The 19,532-nt window shown below is 45.0% G+C and overlaps 1 long non-coding RNA gene across 1 annotated transcript; it reads left to right on the top strand.

The window, feature by feature from the left end:
• Positions 1 to 8,210: 8,210 nt before the first annotated feature.
• LOC140213125 (uncharacterized) lies at positions 8,211 to 18,952 on the top strand. Its single transcript, XR_011890086.1, has 2 exons — positions 8,211 to 9,917; positions 12,693 to 18,952. It is a non-coding gene; the product is annotated as an uncharacterized lncRNA (long non-coding RNA).
• Positions 18,953 to 19,532: the final 580 nt, after the last annotated feature.

Here is a 19,532-nt window from a genome sequence, read left to right as displayed (position 1 = left end):
CCCGTTCACGAGGAGGTCTCGCATGTAAGGCTCGAGAAGCTTCATGTTCTCGTCAGTGCTGCATAATGACAAAAACACGACTTTTGTTTTTGTTTCCGGACACTGCGCCGAAAAGTGACCCGGCTTCTGACACGTATAACACACGCGCACTTGCCTCGTCTCGAACCGCTTTCTGCGTTCGGCTTCGGTTGCCGCCGTCTCCTTACGTTCGGTAGGACTGTTTTCACTCGCATCCGCACTACGTGTGTCCCCCTTTGCTCTCATGGGTGTGAACTTCGGCCTCTCAAACTTCGAGCCAAATTCACCCTTTTGACCGTCCTTAGCTCCGCGAGCCCGACGCGTCACAAACTCTTCGGCTAGCTCAGCGGCTCTAGCCACCGTACTAACGTCTGGCCTATCCAAGACCCAGTACCGCACGTTCTCAGGTAACCGACTATAAAACTGTTCCAGCCCGAAACACTGCAGAACTTTCTCGTGGTCACCAAACGCTTTCTCTTCTTTGAGCCACTCCTGCATGCTTGACATAAGCCTGTAGGCAAACTCTGTATATGACTCACTTTTACCTTTCTCATTTTCCCGAAACTTCCGACGGAACGCCTCCGCTGACAGCCTGTACTTTTTTAGCAGACTCGATTTCACTTTGTCGAAATCCTCTGCCTCCTCTCTATTCAAGCGAGCGACTACGTCGGCCGCCTCGCCGGGTAACAAAGTGAGCAAGCGCTGTGGCCACGTTTCCCGAGAGAACCCCTGCTTCTCGCACGTTCGCTCAAAGTTAACCAGGAACAAACCAATGTCCTCTCCAAGCTTAAACGGCCGCATCAGGTCAGTCATTTTGAACAATACTCGTTCTCCTGCACCGTGTGCCTGACTTCCATTACGAGCGCGTTCCATCTCTACCTCGAGACGCTTCATTTCCAAAGCGTGGTCGCGCTCTTCTTTTTCTTTCTCTTTTTGTTCTTTAAGTTCGCGCTCCTGTCTTTTTGCCGTCTCCCTCTCCTCAATGGTCTCAAGGCATTCCGACAGCTCGTCATCCTCAGCTTCTAACTCCAGAATAGCCCTTAGCAGTTCTGGTTTTCTGAGTTTGTCTGAGACATCCAGACCCAACTCTCTTGCAAGCTCCAGCAATTTCGGTTTGCGCAACGACTTCAAATCCATGGCTGCTCTGAATGCTGCTTTCTCTACTGCCTACTATTGTCTTGCCGCAAACTAACCCGGCAGCAACGACAACCACAATTACCAGCTCTGTTTCTGACACTAACAAAAGCCTGGCAAAGCTCAGAAGAAGAAAGTCCCGCACTCACCAAACCTCGCAGCCAAGAATTCAGCGCAGTCGTTCCGCTGCAGGCAACCAGTCATCACACAGGGCTCGTTGCACTGCTCCCGGATGGTCGTTGTGCTGCTCAGCATACAGTCACTGCATATCTTCGCTGCTGGCCTCCGTTGTCGCGATCCCACCGCTGCCACCAGTTGTTGAAATCTCAGCGCTGACGCCCGTTATTGCAAATGGGTCGCAAGCCCCAAGGGTAGCGTTGGCCTGGCGGCCTGGGGCACAACTGGAAGCATCCGAAGGTCCCGGCAAAGCATGAGTCGACTGGTAACAGAACAACTGGTTTATTCTAACATCGCAAAAGAGCGGGCGGTCAGGTCGACCGAAGTGGAGAGACGGGAGAGCACGTAACTCAACGGAAGAAATCGGAGCCTCCCTCGGCGTCCGGGAGCAGCTGCTCTTATACGCGGCGTGCACGCCGATGGCCGCGCCACTGGTGGCGGCCTTGCGCAGAACGCATGGGAGAGGAGCGAGCCGCGCCCCGTAGCACGCCGTAGTTTGTTGCGTCGCTGATAGTGCTTCTCCGTCTTATTTGTGTTTTCAGAGCAAAATAAGCAACACCCTTCGCATGTGTGGTATGGCCAAAGCTTCCGAAGAATGTCGAAGAATTGTTGCAGGGTGGGGGGGGCTCAAATACCGGCGAAAACGTGCCGGTGATACGGTTCTAATTATTCCCCGCAAAGCCTCATCAGCAGGAGCAACGGTGGCAATGGATCGTAGCTTCGGCGCGAAATTTCTTGTTCTCATCCTTTCCTTTGTCGCTTCGGTGTTTTTTTCTTTTTTATTATTATTTTTTTACTCAATTGTAGTTAGACGGGTAAGCGACGAAGTTCGTCTGCAGTGCAACCTGCGGTTGAAAGGCATTTCGCTAAAGTTCGGAATGCCGTTTGCCGCTTATATTGTTTTCCGCTTCTTTACCGCGTTGGGCTAGCTAGGCAGCACGACTGCATGAGCGCATTGTTTTGCATGTTAAAGCTACAGAAGTTTGCAAGAACTGAAATTGTTAGTTTTATGTGGCCCGGTAAATCCTCACACCAGCTGTCGCGCACTTCATGTTTTTACATTTATTTTATGCGTGGCTTCGCCCATGTTTAACTGTTGCTAGTTGCTTCATGCATAACTCTTGATTCTTTTGAGCTGCGAGGTTTTCACCCTGCCTCGTTTGTAAAGGGTATAAATCACGCTGTGTCTTATCGGAATGACACCAAGCAAGTGCTTCTTTAACAGCTTTATTCATTTCGCCCGAGGGCACCTTAGATATTGTGGTTTTTTTGGGAAATGTGTTTAGAAAATAGGTAGCTCAGGGCGAGTATTGCTAATAGTTTCTGCACATGGTATTTTTGTTCTATTTTCCGCTGATCCATTTTTCGCTGAGTAGTTCGCGTCACGTCATCATACCTTGATGCTGTCTGAGCAGACTTAACACGCCGAGTGATTTGTTTGTTTCACAACGTAGTCGCTTCTTGCAAGTGAATTTTGCTCTCAGCTGAATTATTTCTTATTATGCTTACGCCGCATAGGACTAAACCCGGCCTTGCCGCCAGCGCTGTATCTAATTTGACTGGCGCTGCTCTGCCTTTAAATATATCATGTGGCCCTTCTCTCTAGTAACATTTAAAAAAAGTACTGCAATGTTAGTCACACTATAGCTTTGTACGTTTCCAAGCAGTTCTTTTAGGGAATTTAAAATTGCAAAAACTGCAGCGCGAACGGCAGTTCATCGGCGGTACAGCGCTAACACGCGCTTTTATTAACCCGTGCGTTTGGTGGCTTCGTTGACTATAGTGTACGCGTTTCTATCAATAAATTCGCAATTATTCTACTTCAGGCGACTTTCACTACACTTATTCGGCGGCGTCACATGTATTCATCGGCAGAAAAATCACAACGGTATATGCAGACATCGCACCGTGCGGATTTGTTATCTAAGTCTGCACTAACGACGGGTGCTTACTGTTGAGGTACAGAAGCAGCATTACGGCAAGGGTAGAATTAAAGAAAAAAAAACGGTCGAGACATCGCATTAGTCAACAAAATTTGTCGGCTAGTTTACATGAGCTCCACTTCATGTAAATGGTCTTCATGGCGTTTGTCTGCGGGACGCACCTGGCGCGTATGGGGACCATGTTGCCCCAAACACCGGTAACATCTTGTTCATACCCGCTCCCACAGAGGTCTGCGTCTTCCCTACAGCTGTCACCGCAGAAGAAGCAGTCTGGCGCCCGAACCAAGGACAAATCGCAGCCGCGAACTTCAGTCACCCTTGCTGCAAAGCGTTGTCGTCTGCTACTGCTCCCACGCGTATTGTTGGAAGCGCCCGCTAGGTGGCTATCAGTGGCGCCTCTATAGGCGGTGCACGCGGCCTATACTTTCGCAGTTGAGGGCAAGAAGGAACGCCTCATCACTGGCGCACGTGACGGCGCCACGGACACGCTGAGATACATGTTGCACGGCCGCTCGATGAAAACGCACAGGTGCGGCCTGCCGTATGCGGCGGAGACGGCGTAGCTCGCCTAGTGTTCCGGGCCACCGCAGCGGCGCCACCAGTAGGGGAGAGCAGCCGCAGATATTTGCGGCGGATCGCAGCGTGACAGCGCAGCTCGCATGCTCTCGCCGCTATTTAAAGGGCGATAATAAATTTTTAATAGTGTTAATCATATTAGTAAGCGTGACTATCGAATGTACCAGGTCGGCGATGTTTCCACCAAGATATAGCAACTGTTCGTTTGTAACTAAAGTGGTTGCTTGAGCTAGTTCGCATTGTGCGCGTCTCTCTGTTTCCTCCTTCCTTGCCGTTGCGCTGTACACTCTCGAAGATGTTCGTTTATGCAACAGTTATTTCTGCAACAGCACAGCCGCTTGTTGACAAGTGTGCTTGTATATACTGAAGCATTGTGTTTTTCACTCTAGAAAAAAAGAAGACGAGCTAGAGCAACGGATAAGTTATAACTGCTTTGTTGTCCGTGTAGGAAAAATAATACTATTTGTTGTTGTAATCACAGGCGCAGTACTTTCCTGGCGAGAGGCTTTTGCGCCAGGCGTACAAGTCGCTCAACTGACAGGTTAATATCTCCTGCCCAGTTTGCATGGGACCGGTCGCAAGAGCTTTCTCAGGAAAACTTTGCACACTTCCATGGTACGGCCCTCCGCTCTGCAAGTCAGCTCACGGCATTGCAAAAGGTGCTGAAGAAAAAATTCTATACACCGCCGCTCCTTTATCATCGAAGTGACGCCAATTTCACCAGTTGAATGGCCAACGTACATATATATATCTTTGCAGTGTTGAACGGCAAGGAAGCTCAAAAAGATTTCTGGATCTTACATGGTCATATATCCTTTGCTTGAGCAAGCTTTCCAAATTACACACTCTCTTAGAATGACGTTGCCACATTTAGGCTTCTTCATGGAGATACTGCTGACTTGGTTCCTAATGAACTCGGCAGTCTTGTCGCCTTGTGCAACACCATCTAGTACCTTCGTAAAATAGGCAATGTCCTTGTTCTTTTCAAAAAATTGTGCGCGCTCGACCTTCTCTTGAAGTGCCTACAGTGTAGCGCTCCTTTAAGACGCGCGGCCTTCGCTTGTACGCGGCGCGTTCAAGCGAAGGCCGTTTTTTCAAACTCGAGAGAAGTTTGGCATGATGCATCTGCAAATGATGCAATTTCAGCACAGGTTTCAACCACTGGCTCGGTGTTATTAGACATTACGGTTTCATTGCTGTCAGGCAGTGAGCCGGCCGTTTTGACTAACAACAGGCTCGTCATGTGAAGCAACAGTGCCCGCACATTTTGCCCGTGACTGCGGATCACCCTATCTTCTTTCCAAACGCGGCCACTTCTTCCTAGGAGCTGACGTGGCCCTCGTGCTCATGTAGCTGTGATAACTGGGGAACACTGTCGGCACCGCACTTGGCAAAAGCACCATCAACTTGGCGGTCGCCTTGTAGCGGCGCTCTGTAAAATGCAGAGCACACACCAATGACCTGTCATTTGGCTGCTATATTGTTCCTTTCCCGCCAGGTCCCTCCCGGGAAATGTTTCGCAGCCATGCTGCCCTGCGTTCTGAGTCGCTAGGGAAACTCGTGGTAGCGGATTTGGGTGTTCTTCGAAGCATTCGTCGTACACAGCGGCACGCAACAGTTGCGCGGCATTGTGCCCGCAAGCATAGAAGATCACGCAGGCGTGAACTATCTTGAGTGACACTAAACAGTAACGATGCACGCGAATAAAACAAAAAATTAAAACCACTGAGCTGCGCGCCCTTTTTAATGCTCGCTCCTTCCCGCCAGTGCCTCGCGCGGGCTCTCCCCGACAACTAGCGCCCTCCTCGCGAAACGCGGCGACAACTGTAAACTCCGCTTCCACGCTCTCGCCCATAGACCGTGGCGCGACGCGGCAGGCCGCACATGTGCGTTTTCATCGAGCGGCCGTGCATGTTGAGACGAGTGTAGTGACGCATCGCCGAGCCGGCGCCGATCAGACATCCTCGCTTCACACTTGGGGAGCTCCTCTCCCCGGCTGCCGCGCTTTGACAAGCGTGGGCACACACGCACACACGAAGACACGTGGCACTGAAACACGCCTGGACGCGCTTGGCGGGGAGGCTTTGCGGCAGCTCCGAACGGGCCAAAATGTCCGCCGCTTTGAACGAAGCCCCGGCGTCCGTTGCATCCGCGCCAGCTATACCGCGCGTCGTAGGCGAAACGTAACAACATTTAACCAAAGAGAATTTGAACCTCTTTTCGTGTTGAGGTGGGTGCATGCTTTTTTTAAAATATACAAACATTGATGTGTTCCTGTCGTGGTACTTCAACCAATATGTACAAATGTGAATAAATTCACGAGCACAGCAAAGAACGGTGTAAAAGGCGACACCTTGTAAACATTAGCAGCTCTCAAGTGGCTCTGTTATTGCACTGAAGTGAGAAAGGCACAGTCAGACAAATTCCCACAAGAAGAGAGGATGCTAGCTAGTATTGAGAGATGCGCTTCTAGAATGATCATTGAATACTAGCAAGGTATTCCTTTTTATATTTGTTCACCCTGTATGTGCATGAGACCTGTGGGAAGGAAAAACTCTCCTTTTAATAGTGAGTTTGGCATGATTTTTCAGCATGCACTGTCAGTTAGATTGTTCTCTTTTGATAATCTACTTGCATTTCTTGTGTGGCTGTAGCCCTCTTTTCCCAGGTAGTTTTGCCTACATTTATTGTGTGATCTTGTGCGTGAAGTTTGTGAACACTTAAAAAGAATGAATGTGCTGACCCATGCTAATGTGGTACTATTAAAAATGTGCTAACTTGTCTAGCAAGCAAGGTACTAACTCTCCTTTCATTGTACGTTTGATCACATGCTTATCACGTCAAGCAGTGACCTAACAATTTGGGCAATTGTGATGAATTGCAGAAGCTTTGCAGTTAGAACCCTTACTGCGCTGCGCAGTCAGAGTGTAAACAAGTAATGAAACAACCCATTGCCTTTCAACGGGACGCAAAGCAGACAACACACGAGTGGTCGAGTGCGTCTGCTTTGTGTCGTATTGAAAATCACTGTTTTCTTTTTTTGTCTTCCAAGTGTGTACCAACTGGCTTAAATTGTTTAAGCGCTTTCAGTTGTGAGCCGAAGCACAGGTCTTCGCAGAACAAACCTTAGGAATGCTGATTGGCTGTGTGCACATTCGCTGTAATTTTTGTGAATGATAACACAGCCAAGTTACATCAAGATATTTATTTTTAATCATAATGGGATTGGGAATAGCACTTGCGTGCTTTCGCAAGCGTTCTGCACTTTGTAGGAACGCAAAACCCTGGATAATTGCGGAGAATAGCAGGCCACTAAGTGATGTTCGTGACCTGGGGATATTCAGTGTAAAAAAAATTCTGCAAGTCAGTTATACTTAAAAGCTTCATTCTAACAAAGGAGTCTCATCTACAGACTGTGGTTTTGTGTAGATTATGGGATCACAGGGAAAGCGAACTTATTTACAAAAAGGCAGAGAGGTCAGCTTAATCTGGCAAGCTCAAACCTTAAAAATCTTTAGTGGGGACTACTTGGTATGGCATGTCCTGGCAATATAAATTGCACTGCACAGGTGACCCAGAAAGGAGGTCTCTATGTAGGGCTAGTTGGAGATCTCTATTCCATTGGGCTAGTTGATTTAACATGGTTCTATCCTGTCCAGGTCTTTCTTCTGCAATGCTTTTACGCTCCTCTTTGCAAAAAAAGATGTCTGTGTATATCACTTAGGCAGTGGAACTTTAACTATCGGAACATGTCCTAGCCTGTTACTCTGCTGAGAAGGGTTACAGGATGATGGGGAGAGAGAAGAGGAACGAAGCATGGCTGTGGCACTGGTAATGCCACCAGTCAAGTTATAGTATGTCGTGAAAGGCACTTAATATGTTCGCTACTGCTTAATTTGCATGGTTTCAATTGTGCCACTGACATGGAAGAAGTCCTAAAATATGTCGTATTAATACACAGTGCAGCTTAGCCTATTTTCTTCTGCTTTTGGGAACTGCTGGAAAGTCGCAACTTTATAATGCTTATTCTCAGCTACAAAACATATATAAGAACCCGCATAACAGAGTTGGTGGCCTGTGCCTATAGATCGCTGCGAATAACACGTGTTGACTTCTGAATATCTGTCATCCTGTTGTTAACCTAATCCTTGTCAGCTCCCATGTCAACTATTATGCAGGGTGCCCATATTAAGATAATGCCGTGTCCACAGCATTGGATGGGAAAGCACGAGCACAAAGAGGTGGTCCTGTTCTTGCAACTGCACATTCTTTTTCCTTGAAAAACTAATCTGAACGTTCGCTTCCATCGTGGCACCATATTTGTTCTTAAAAATTGAATAGCCCGCCTGCATCGAACCCCCTCCCCCCCCCCCCAAAAAGAAAGACACACACTTCCCACCTCCTTTTCTACACACCTTTCGCAGCAGATGGTAACCTAAAAGTCTTTTGAGAAGTGTGGAGGCCAGATAGTAGTTCGTGTTCGGTTTTTTAAAAAATATGTATATGCAGGGGTGGCACTGCTGCACCAATTGTGCCATTTTGATACAAACGCAACTTCCTGCGCCAAACACAGAAAATTGAGTGAATTGCACCACGCTGTACCAGAACGGCTTTGGCATACGTGCTGCAGCAGTGGCTGCAAACGGCAAGCGGATTCGTTCTCCGAAAAAGAGTGCAGCTATTCACATTTTGCACACCGCGCGACAGCACCTCTCGCACAGTTCATCGTAATTTTCGCGCTTATTACACTGGACTTTCCTGTGCTTCCGGGAAGTGGCCAGCATGCGTGCGGCCACTCTCGGCTGTTGTTTCTGCTGTTGGAACGGCCAGGGCAGCCGTAGTTAAAAGTGTACTAGAATATGGTTTAATGGGGGGTTGGGTGGCACGGAAATCCCTAACTGAGGCACAAAACAACAAAGTAGGCTGAGGACACTGCGTGCAAACTAGGTATTAGGCAGGTGCATGCTGCAGAGGGTTCAGCAGGCGGGCGTCTCTGTCCCCAGGGCTGGTATAACGTAAAACTATTCCAATCTGTTTTTATGGCCATATGGATGAGACCCGAGCCATTTTGACCAATCACGAAGGGCTAGTGGCGGATTTGGAATAAGAAGTCAGTTTCACCCGAAAGGTGAAGTGTCGATTGCAATAGTAAATTAGTTGGCAACTATATGAAGTAAGCATAGTAGTTTTATCAACTGTTTAAGCTTGTAAACATTTGCTTACTAACTAAATTAACAAGTATGGTGTGACATGTGCACAAGCAAACATGAACACATCTCACTCAACCGTGGAAACTCGCTGTTAAAATGCTAGAGTGAGGAGGTGCTCGCAGCAGCGAGCGAATTGACCTTAGTGCTGCTTGGCTTCAACGTGAACTAAGGTGAAAACACAGCGCACACGAAGCTATCGGCACTCGCACTCTGTCCCCATCTCAGGTCGCTTTCAAGATAGACCGCACCAAACGCAGCAGCCGCCGGAGTAGAACCCCTCTCTTGCCTCCCCCGCCCTCGGTGCCTTGCACGTGCGAGACTGACCTGTCGTCGTTGGCTCACCCTCGCATGCTTTCACTCGCACATACAGTGCGCAGTGACGATGTTATCACCCCTGGACTTCATACGGAACATCACGGCGACAACAACAACAACGGCAAAAATGTGCCTGCAGTATGCATATAATCGCTATTGCAATAAAAGCAGATACACAGCAGTCTGTAAATCTACTCGCCGTTTTAAATGCAATTGCCCCAAAAGTTGAAGTTCCGCTCTTAACCCATATATGCCTAAACTTTGACAAGTTAAGAAATTTAAAATATTGTTTGGTAAAAATCCTTTCAGAGGTTCCAGAACGTAGTATCAGTAGTTTGATAGAAAATCTTTGTGTCAAACTTTTGGTTTTAAGCCGTCCTACATATAGGGCACTAGGCAAATGCACTCCTTATTGGAGTGGTAGGATTTAAGCTATTTATTTCAAACTCTGGTGTAAAATTTTTCACAATGCATGGTAGTTTTCTTATTACAGTGGGAACAGATTGTTTGCCTGTTGCGTGGAATCCCAAATTTATCCAATCAGGTAAATCAACTTTGTGCTTTCAGCAAATAATGTTGGCTGTTTGAATGCAATGACTTATAAGTTTTCTGTTATATGGCTGCTGTGGGGGGGGGGGGGGGCTTTTGAAATGGGAGCAGGTCAGCTTTATCACTTCCTACGCTGTAGTGCTAGAACGCATTCACATGCATAAGAAAGGTATGCAAGTAGTGAAGAATGCCGCTTCTTGCTCGTGTAACAGTGAAGTATATTGCAACGGTTCGGTGAAGCCTCTACACTCCACCCTTGTTAGATTATATCAGATGAATATAAAAGCCGCCGACTCCTGACCACGGCATTTGAGTAACTTTTTATACAATGTCTTATTACAAGGGTGCTTGCATTCCACACATTGAGCGTTATATGCGGCTGCAGCAGTACTGTAGCATTTGCAGTGATAGACGATTGCATCAGAAGTACAGTCAACTCAGTACTCAAAACCTTGTACCCATAATTCTAAATTGCATCAACAAGGTTTCGTTAATACTGTATCAGCTTATGGGAAGGAGGCACAGAAGAGAGTGCTTGAAAGCTCTATCTTATCTCATGCATAATCCAAGCATAGATTATTTTACGGTGCACAGTAGTTTGCGTTATGTGAAAAAAAAAGAGGTCATCACTTCATCTATGAAAAACTGTAGACCACTTCGTCTACGAAAAGACAGGGTTGCATCTTGACGAATTAACGTGCCGCAGGACTAGGTGCTAGAAAGACGCATTCAGGTCATACTTGCGCTTACTTTCTGCACACTTTTTTATATTTTACTGGTGGCTCAGTAATATACATGTCATCATCACTTCCTTACAAAGCTTTGCATCCTGCTTTACCCACAAAAGTGCTGCTGGACGCATAGTTCATGCCCATGGCACTTTCATGAATGCTTTCCTCGTCTGTTATACTAATGCAACGTACGTTCAGGTGGAATAATGGAGACTGTTGAGTGCACTTCGTCATGAGTGTCAATGTAGTTGAAAATTATCTTCAGCCTTGGCGGTGAGGATTTTTGTTTGAAATAGCCTGATCAGAAAATATCTGCCCTCCGAAATGAACCAAAAGAATTCATTGTTACGTTAGTTTATCTTCGGTAGGATGTTTGGCTCACCAATTAGTACAGGTTCTTAAAGCTGCACTCACTCTGCCTAGTGTCCTACATATAGGACATTGCTGTTTCAAATGTTGTGATGAAATTTTAACTACAGACAATGGATATTTTGTTGTGTATGCATTCCGTCCTTTATAGACATGTAATCACATTCTCAGCAACAATCAATGACACTTTAATTCTTATCAGTAACTTTTTTTGCCGTCAGGTGGTGCCCTTCTCTAAATCCCAATATTCCCGATGTTGCAGCGGTCATTACGCAGAAACAACCAGATACACACTTACCAAAGTTTGCACAGAGAAGAGATATGACCGTACGGATACAGGCTGCCAACCGCAAGCTTTTACATAACAAATCTGAGTAGTTACTGCCAATGAAAGAAGTGTACCACATGTAGGACACTAGGCGTATCTGGGTTAATGGCAGAAGATATTCACAGAATACACAGATTGCCTACCCGACAGGGTAAGACGCCGGGAATAATTGCTCCTTTCACCAGACAGACAACAAGAGACTTGTGGCGGAAAGCTAAGAACAAAGTCAAAAATAGTGAACTACAGATAACTGTTCAGGCAAACATGAATCGATATAACAGACTTGCTTCCCACTTCGAAAGAAAGGGCAAGAGATAGTGGGGCTATCATTTTGTCTGGTATACAAATAGGAAAATACTCGTCCCCAAAGATGAAGGATTGAATGTCATTGATATCAAAGGCGGAAATGACCAGGACCAGCTTAAATAAGTACTGCATGGGTTCAGTATGAAAAGAAAAAAAAATGATAGAATGTTTGTATCACCTTCGACTGATCTAAACTGCATTGCTTCGTCTTATTAATCCGCATCTGTTAAAGCAATACATATCAATGCACCATCAGTAAAAGATGAAGCAGGATCGCTAAAAGAATTCCTTAGTGCATTTTAATTTAACTTTTCTGTGGTAATGTTGAGTGAAACATGGAGCACTAGTGCAGATAATGAAATTAAAGTGACGAACTATAAAACATCCTACCTTAACAGGCATGTTGGCCGTGGCCAGGGAGGGGCACTACTGCTGGATACGGATGAAAATGGTGAAATGCTGAGCGCATTCAGTACAATTACACCAGATTATGAGATAACGTCATTGTGTTTGCGTAAATTTATTTACTCCTCTTTGTTACCACCTGGCAAGCAGAAACACAGCTACATTTTAAAGATTCTATGACCACTTTTTGTGTTGTGTAGCGGATGTTGGTTACACGCTTATTGCTGCAGGTGATTTCAATATCGATATGAGCTGTAATAATTATTCTACTAAAAAATTTAAGGTTGTATTGTCTTCGAATGGTTCTATGAATGTACTCGAAATACCTACTAGAATAACAACTGAAAGTTCATTTGTTCATTACTCCCATCCTAACATCGAGACTGCCCTCCTATGCCCTCCTGTGAGTGACCATCTGCCAATGTTCTTGTGCATAGATGCGCCGACCCAAACACTAAAACAGCCAGAAGGTATTACATACCAGCATATAACTGATGTTACTCTTTATTATTTTTCGGGTGCTCTTAGCCCACATTGTTTGTCTTAATAATGCCAATGAAGCCTATAATAAGTTTATTGAATTGCACTACTACTCGTACACTACTCTACACTATTCCTATTTTCTCTCTAGAGCATGTAAACCATCTCAGAAAACTCTCAAGCCTTGGATCACACTTGAATTGTCTAACGAAATTAAGTATAAAAATAAGCTGTACAGAAGGTTTCTACTGACGTGCGACTGACAATCTGCATTTCTTTCAAAAATGGGTTAATAAAGATGCTGCAATCAGCTCAAATGGAATACTACTCCACATATCTAGACATGAAGAAGGGCTGCCATGATGTGATTTGGACCTGTATAAACTTGTTGCATCATAACCAGTGACAAAGTCATGTGCATAATTTTAATATTGATGGTAAAGAGCTAATGGCATGCAAATGCTTTCAATGATTCTTCTACAAAAATAAAAATGGATGGATCGTTGTTGGAGACATGAGTACACAAACTTTCATGATGATAATACAATATTTCTAGATCCTGTGATCCTAAAGAAATACCAGATGTCGAGACATTGATGACATTCAGATAAAGCCTGGAAAATATGTTGCAGATATCATAGCACCAATGATCGTACATATCTTTAACCTTTGTTTAGCTACATTGGTATTTCCAGAAAAAATGCAGATTGCAAAAGTAACTGTCTTCTTTAAAAAGGGAGATAGAAATCATTTAGGCAATTATAGACTTGTGTGCACACTCCAGTCTTCTCCAAAGCGTTAGAGAAAATTTTGCATTCTCGACATAGTACATTTATAGATACAGTGGAACCCCGGTTATATGTTCCCCGGTTTTGCGATGGCCCAGGTTTTACAATAAATTAGCACAGTCCTGGCGAAGTCCCCATAGAGGCAATGCATTAAAAACCCCGGTTATACGACGCAATTTCACGCCTGACTCGCGTTATACGATGACCCTCACGAAACGCGGGACGGAACGGTGGATGAAGGAAAAGTGCCGCGGGTCTCTTTCCTCGCTCTGTCCCTCCGTATGCGGAGTGCTTGATACCGCTCAACCGGTTCGCTCCGGCGCAGCTTTCCTGCTTCGTCTCAGCATTCGTTTCTTTCTCCCCCACCAGCAGCCGCCCGTGACACCTGCTGTGCTGAAATAGCACCTTTTCTTCTCCACAATCACTTTCTCCCTCACTTCTCGGCGGCAGCGCCTCTCGTTGCATTGGGTAAGCGTTTCTCTCCTTTCAGTTTCCCAGCAGCAGATCACCAACAAGTTAGCACGGAGAGGCCTAGGTTTATCACACGTGTTCTCCGTCGTAATCCTAGCAACCAACGTTCAGCGGAGGTTTTGAGTTGTGTGGAGTAAGGTGGCGCACGATGTCCAGAAAGCGGACATCTGTCACTCGGCGATTGCACCACACCATGCCACCCACCCAATACGTTAAGGATACGTCGATACGATAAGGACCAGATCATCGGAGGCAGTGGAAGAAACGGCAATTGCATTGGCTGTAATCAGCGCTCGGCGACAAGACAGAACAATAATCAGCCACTCCAAGATGGCCATACGGAACTTCACAAAGGGCTGGGTCTCCACCGAGGCAGCCAAAATGCTGAAACCACAGGCAGAAAACTTCAAGAACAGCAAAATCACACCTATATACCACAAATGGATCCCGGCACAAATGGGGGGAAGTAACCACAGAAGACCCTAGCACCCCTCCCAACCTCAACGAGAAGGCCCACTGAGCCGCATGACAACCAACCCACTGCAGCTTGGAGTGACGGCCCAACACCCCGCACCCCTTGCGGAAGGGAGGAGGACTGCGCCGGAGGCGACAGAGAACATGGAAGAGACGACGACGACAAAGAAGTGATACAAGACTACAGGGACAGACTAGTGGCCAATCCCCCATTGTGGATAGGAGCCACACGCATGATAGGCAACAACAAGAACAACGACAGACTAGTCACGTAGTGCGACACACTATACGAAACAAAGAGAAGTTGACAGTCAGTGGCAAATACGTTCCCGGAGCTAATCATTTCATGCCTTTTGGCAGGTGCTGCATGCGGTCATCGGACGCTTCACTGAGACACGGGCAGTGCAGCCGCTAGCATCAGTAAGCCTGGATCTGCGCAGGGTCTGCACAGACAGCGGGTTTCCGTCTGCAATTTTCGTCCGCAAGCTGTCACCCTCTCGTCAGCACATCACCTAGCCTGCACCCCAGACACTTGGGAATGCCTACTTAAGGAACAGCCTCACTCAGCTTCTTTGCAGTCAGCGGCAAATACGTTCCCGGAGCTAATCATTTCATGCCTTTCGGCAGGTGAGCCTTTTGCTCTTACTTATTTTATCATTGTAATTTTTTGCCGCTGACTGCACAGAAATGCCTTCTGATTGTGCTGCTTGCTCTAAGCTGTTACCTTCGGATGCGAAATTTTTAACATGTTCGGCTTGCCAAGAAGGTTTTCACCTTGGAAAACGATGCTCTACAGTAGTTGAAAACAGCTTCGCACAAATGAGTACAGTTAAACGTGAAACCTGGCTGTGCCAAACATGTCGACCGCAAGAAAGCACACAAGGAGACTTGACACAGACAGCAAAAGAAGAATCGTTCGCACAGCAATTTATTGCTGTAAATGAAAAACTAGACCGACTTGCATCTAGCATAGAAATACTCGCCATGAAAGTACAGGAACTTCTTACATTTAAGGACTCGGTTGGAAAGATCGAGAACGTGATACAGGAAGTGCAGACCTCAATAGAATTTCTTTCCACAAAATATGACTCTGTATTGGAGACAGTCAACAAAAATCAGACAGAGGTGGCGGAATTACGTTCCAAGGTGGACTCGCCGTCTTCTACCGTCGAGTTCCAGTCAGACCTGATTGACAAAATAAGTGAGCAAATGAATGAAATGGAGCAGTATAGTAGGAGAAAGAATTTCGAGATCCACGGCTTTCCCAGCAAGTCAAAGGAGAACTTGCAATCCTTCCTCAGTGATCTTGCACAACAACTTGCGGTACCTAACTTTGCAGCAACTCAAGTCTCTGCTATCCACCGTCTACCCAGTAGGGGCAATACTGCACCAGCTATTCTTGTCCAGATGTGCTCCGTTGAAGCGAAGGAACAATGGCTTCGATCACGTAAAAAATTGCCAGGATTAGTTCAGAATGATTTTCCACGGTTGTATTTCAATGACAACCTCACACGGGTTAATCGTGAACTGTTCTGGCTAGCTCGCACTAAAGCAAAGGAAATGTCCTTCAAGTACATCTGGACAAGAAATGGCAAGGTGTTTGCAAGGAAAGCAGACGGCGCTCCACTTGTTCGAATTAATAGAAAATTGGACATTGAGAGGCTTATCTAGTCATGGGTAGTACTTTCAAGGTTTGCAATGACCTTTTAGAAGTTTCTCAGTTTTTTTGTTATCCGGGTAATGGTGCTTTCAATGTTACTCACGTAAACATCAGAAGCATTCGTAAGCACTGGGACCATATAGTAGCCATTCTATCTTCTGTTCCACTGCTTTTTGATGTCATCATACTCACCGAGATAAATATCTCGCCAGGTCTATTTTCTAGTTTCGCACTACCGGGCTATCAGTCATTCTCCTTTTTTCATCCGGTCCGGAAGGCTGGAGGCATGGCTGTCTTCGTAAAAAACACTTGGTTAGTCTCCGAACTAAAGTTGCCTTTCGACCATGCCGAAACTGTTACTCTCCGCTTATCTAATCCTCTATTTTCATTGGCCTTGCTTTCTGTATATCGTCCCCCATGTCTTAACAGGCGTCTTTTTTTGGCTGAGCTCGACTCTGCGTTATCACATCTAGGAACCGATGAATGTATTTGCCTCGCAGGGGACATTAATATAGATACGTTACGTCCACCAGTAGGAATAGTAGCTGATTATTAGATACACTATCTAAATGGGGAATTGAGATAACAATCCATGCAGCTACTCGCAAGGAATTCCTATCTCCACGTCTTGTTTCATCCTGCATTGATCATGTAAATGTTAGAGCCCATAATCTGGAAGTAAAATCTACCATTGCACAGGTTAAGCTTTCTGACCACTACTTTGTCTGCTGTTCACTGAAACAGACTGTGAATCCTTTGTTATCAGAGGCTATTAACTCTGTCAAACAAATTTGTATAATTGATCCAAAGCTTTTCGATAAACTAGTCCAGAAAAATGATTGCGATAATTTTTTATGTACTGTGTCACCGGAAAACATGTACCACAAATTTGTAGCCGCGTTTGATGCTTTTAGGAGGCGGCAACACGCGTTGTCAAAATCAGGCAACGTAACCTGAGCCAGAAATGGATGACCAGCGAAATTCTAGCTGCTATAAAGAAAAAAGACTTGTTGTGGACTAAGGCCAAGCGGTCATCAAGCTGCAATGACACGCGCTTAAGATATAAATGTGCCAGAAACAAGGTGAATGCAATGATCAGACTTGCGAAGCATGTTTATTTTAGAAAGAAATTTCAAGAAGCTCGATCTGACATAAAGAAAACATGGTCCCTAATGAATAATCTTAGAGGCGGCAACATTTCAATGCCTAAACAGCGCCTTTCATCTTGTTTTTCTTCAGACGACGAAACTGTGGCAAGCTTATTTAATCAGTTCTTTTCAAGTGTCTCGGGATCGAGGACACGGCGACCATCAGTGTGTACTTTAACAGATAGCTTGCTAGATTCCGCATATCTTCCTTTACTATCGCTTGATGAATTAAGGTCCATTGTCTTCAATCTTAAGACGAACAAATCACCTGGCTTCGACAAAATCTCTGTCAGTGAACTGCAGAGAAATTTTGAAGCAATTAAACATGTATTGCTATCTCTTTTAAACTTTGTTTTAGATGGTGGTGTGATTCCAGTTGATATGAAAACCGCAATTGTAATTCCGCTTCACAAGCAAGGTGCACGCAATAGTATTGAAAATTACAGACCTATTTCGATAATTCCCTGTATAGCTCAAATATTAGAAAAAGATGTGGCTCTTACGGTAACACAGTTTCTAGATAAGCATAGTGTATTATCATCACATCAGTATGGATTTGTACAGAGGAAGGGCACACAAACACTGTTAGAAGCTTTTTCTGATCTTTTAAACTTGACACTAGACCGTAACCGGGTAGCATGTGCCCTCTTTATGGATGCCTCTAAGGCATTTGACAGTGTTTGTCATGACATTTTATTACAGAAACTGTCTCTCCTAGGCCTTCGTGGATCATTCTTGAATTTATTAACTAACTTTCTGCAGGATAGATGACAGTGTGTAAAGATGGGAAATAGTTTAAGTGTTTTTACCAGTATTCATTCTGGAGTCCCTCAGTATTAAGCCCCCTGCTTTTTAACATTTATGTGAATGATTTGTCCAATGTAGTAGGTAATTATATATATCAATATGCTGATGATACTGTTCTTGTATCCTGCGCAACTAATTACTCTGATGCAATCAGCTCCTTACAGAAAGAGGCAGCTAAAGCTATGGACTGGTTTGCGGCTAATTTAATAAGCATCAACCCTTCTAAAACGCGACTTGTCTGTTTCCATAACCCCATGAAAAATATCCTTCCTACGACATCATTATTCTTACACACATCGGACTGTTACGAATGTACATGTCAACCTGTTAAAAATTCATCTTCTGTTAAGTATCTTGGGTTGTTTCTTAACTGTGATCTTTTATGGAACTCGCAGTTATCCCACCTCTGTAAAAGGCTGCACGCGGTCTCGTGTATATTATACAATATGCGATGTCTTATGCCAATCTCCGTACGAAAAATTATTGTCCTGTGTATTAACTGTGTATGGCCATTGTACTCTTATGTGGAGCTCAAGAATAATTCAATTTTACGTTCACTGCTGTCAACAGTGGCTTACGATTTGCGTCCAAAGCAAGATGCAGATGTCTTTAGGTTGTTGAATTTGCCAAACTTCTCTTCCCTGATTGTCGAAAGTGTAGTAATTAAACACTTCTGGAATAATGATTTTAAAACACAATATACGCCTGTCCGCTCCTTAAGACCGAAGGAACCCTACGTCATCCCCAAGACTACGGAAGTACGGAAGGAGAACGCAGCAATACCATGTTCCAGCCATATTTAATAAATTGCCAACTGTGTTAGAAGCAAACACAAGACGTGGGATTAAGAAACTACTTAGAATTGTCGATGTTTAATGTAACATTTTGTATAACTGTTCAACATTTTGCTCCGACCCGCTAATAGCTAACTCCGCTATTAACCCTGTGCAGTTTTCTGTGACCTGACTGTCAGGCACTGCCAGTCAAGCCCTCTGTGGCTTTGGTAGGCCTGCTATATGTACTTTGTTTTCTTTATGCACAATAAAGATTGTATTGTATTGTATACCCACAACTGCACAAACAACTCGATCCTACAGACTAGAAAACTTACCAAAAAACATGCGAGCTACACCTCCCATCTGAAAAGCTACACAGTCTGCACAGAGAACAATATAATCCCTAATTGAGATCTAACTCTGAAGGCTGTACCAGCTCTAGGAACACTCCCACCACACCATCGTGCAAACTGGCAAACAACATTGAACAATGCCTCACTTTCACTTTTGGATATCCTCAAGGAACACTGCAAAGAACAAATAGAAAGTTTTAGCCACAGACTTCTGAACATAGCTCTGACACTGGATGAGAAGAAAGATTTAGAGCATTACGACAAAAAACAGTCTAGAAAATTGGTTCAAAAACAAAGGAAAAAAGCTAACTTTAATCAAAAAACAACCTTCCAGGCGAACAGCAACCACACGCCAGCAAGAGGGACCTCGAGTCTAGAAATACCAGACCTGACGGAAGCTTCCACAAAACTAAACCAGTCCAATGTTGTAGACATTTCAAAAAGATTAAGTAAAAAAGAAATAGGCGTGCTCAGCAAGGGCCTAAACTTTTGTCCCACGAACAACACAATAAAT

Source organism: Dermacentor andersoni, chromosome 9 (genome assembly GCF_023375885.2).
Source record: "Dermacentor andersoni chromosome 9, qqDerAnde1_hic_scaffold, whole genome shotgun sequence".
Taxonomy (NCBI): domain Eukaryota; kingdom Metazoa; phylum Arthropoda; class Arachnida; order Ixodida; family Ixodidae; genus Dermacentor; species Dermacentor andersoni.
This window is presented reverse-complemented; position numbering and strand designations above follow the sequence as displayed.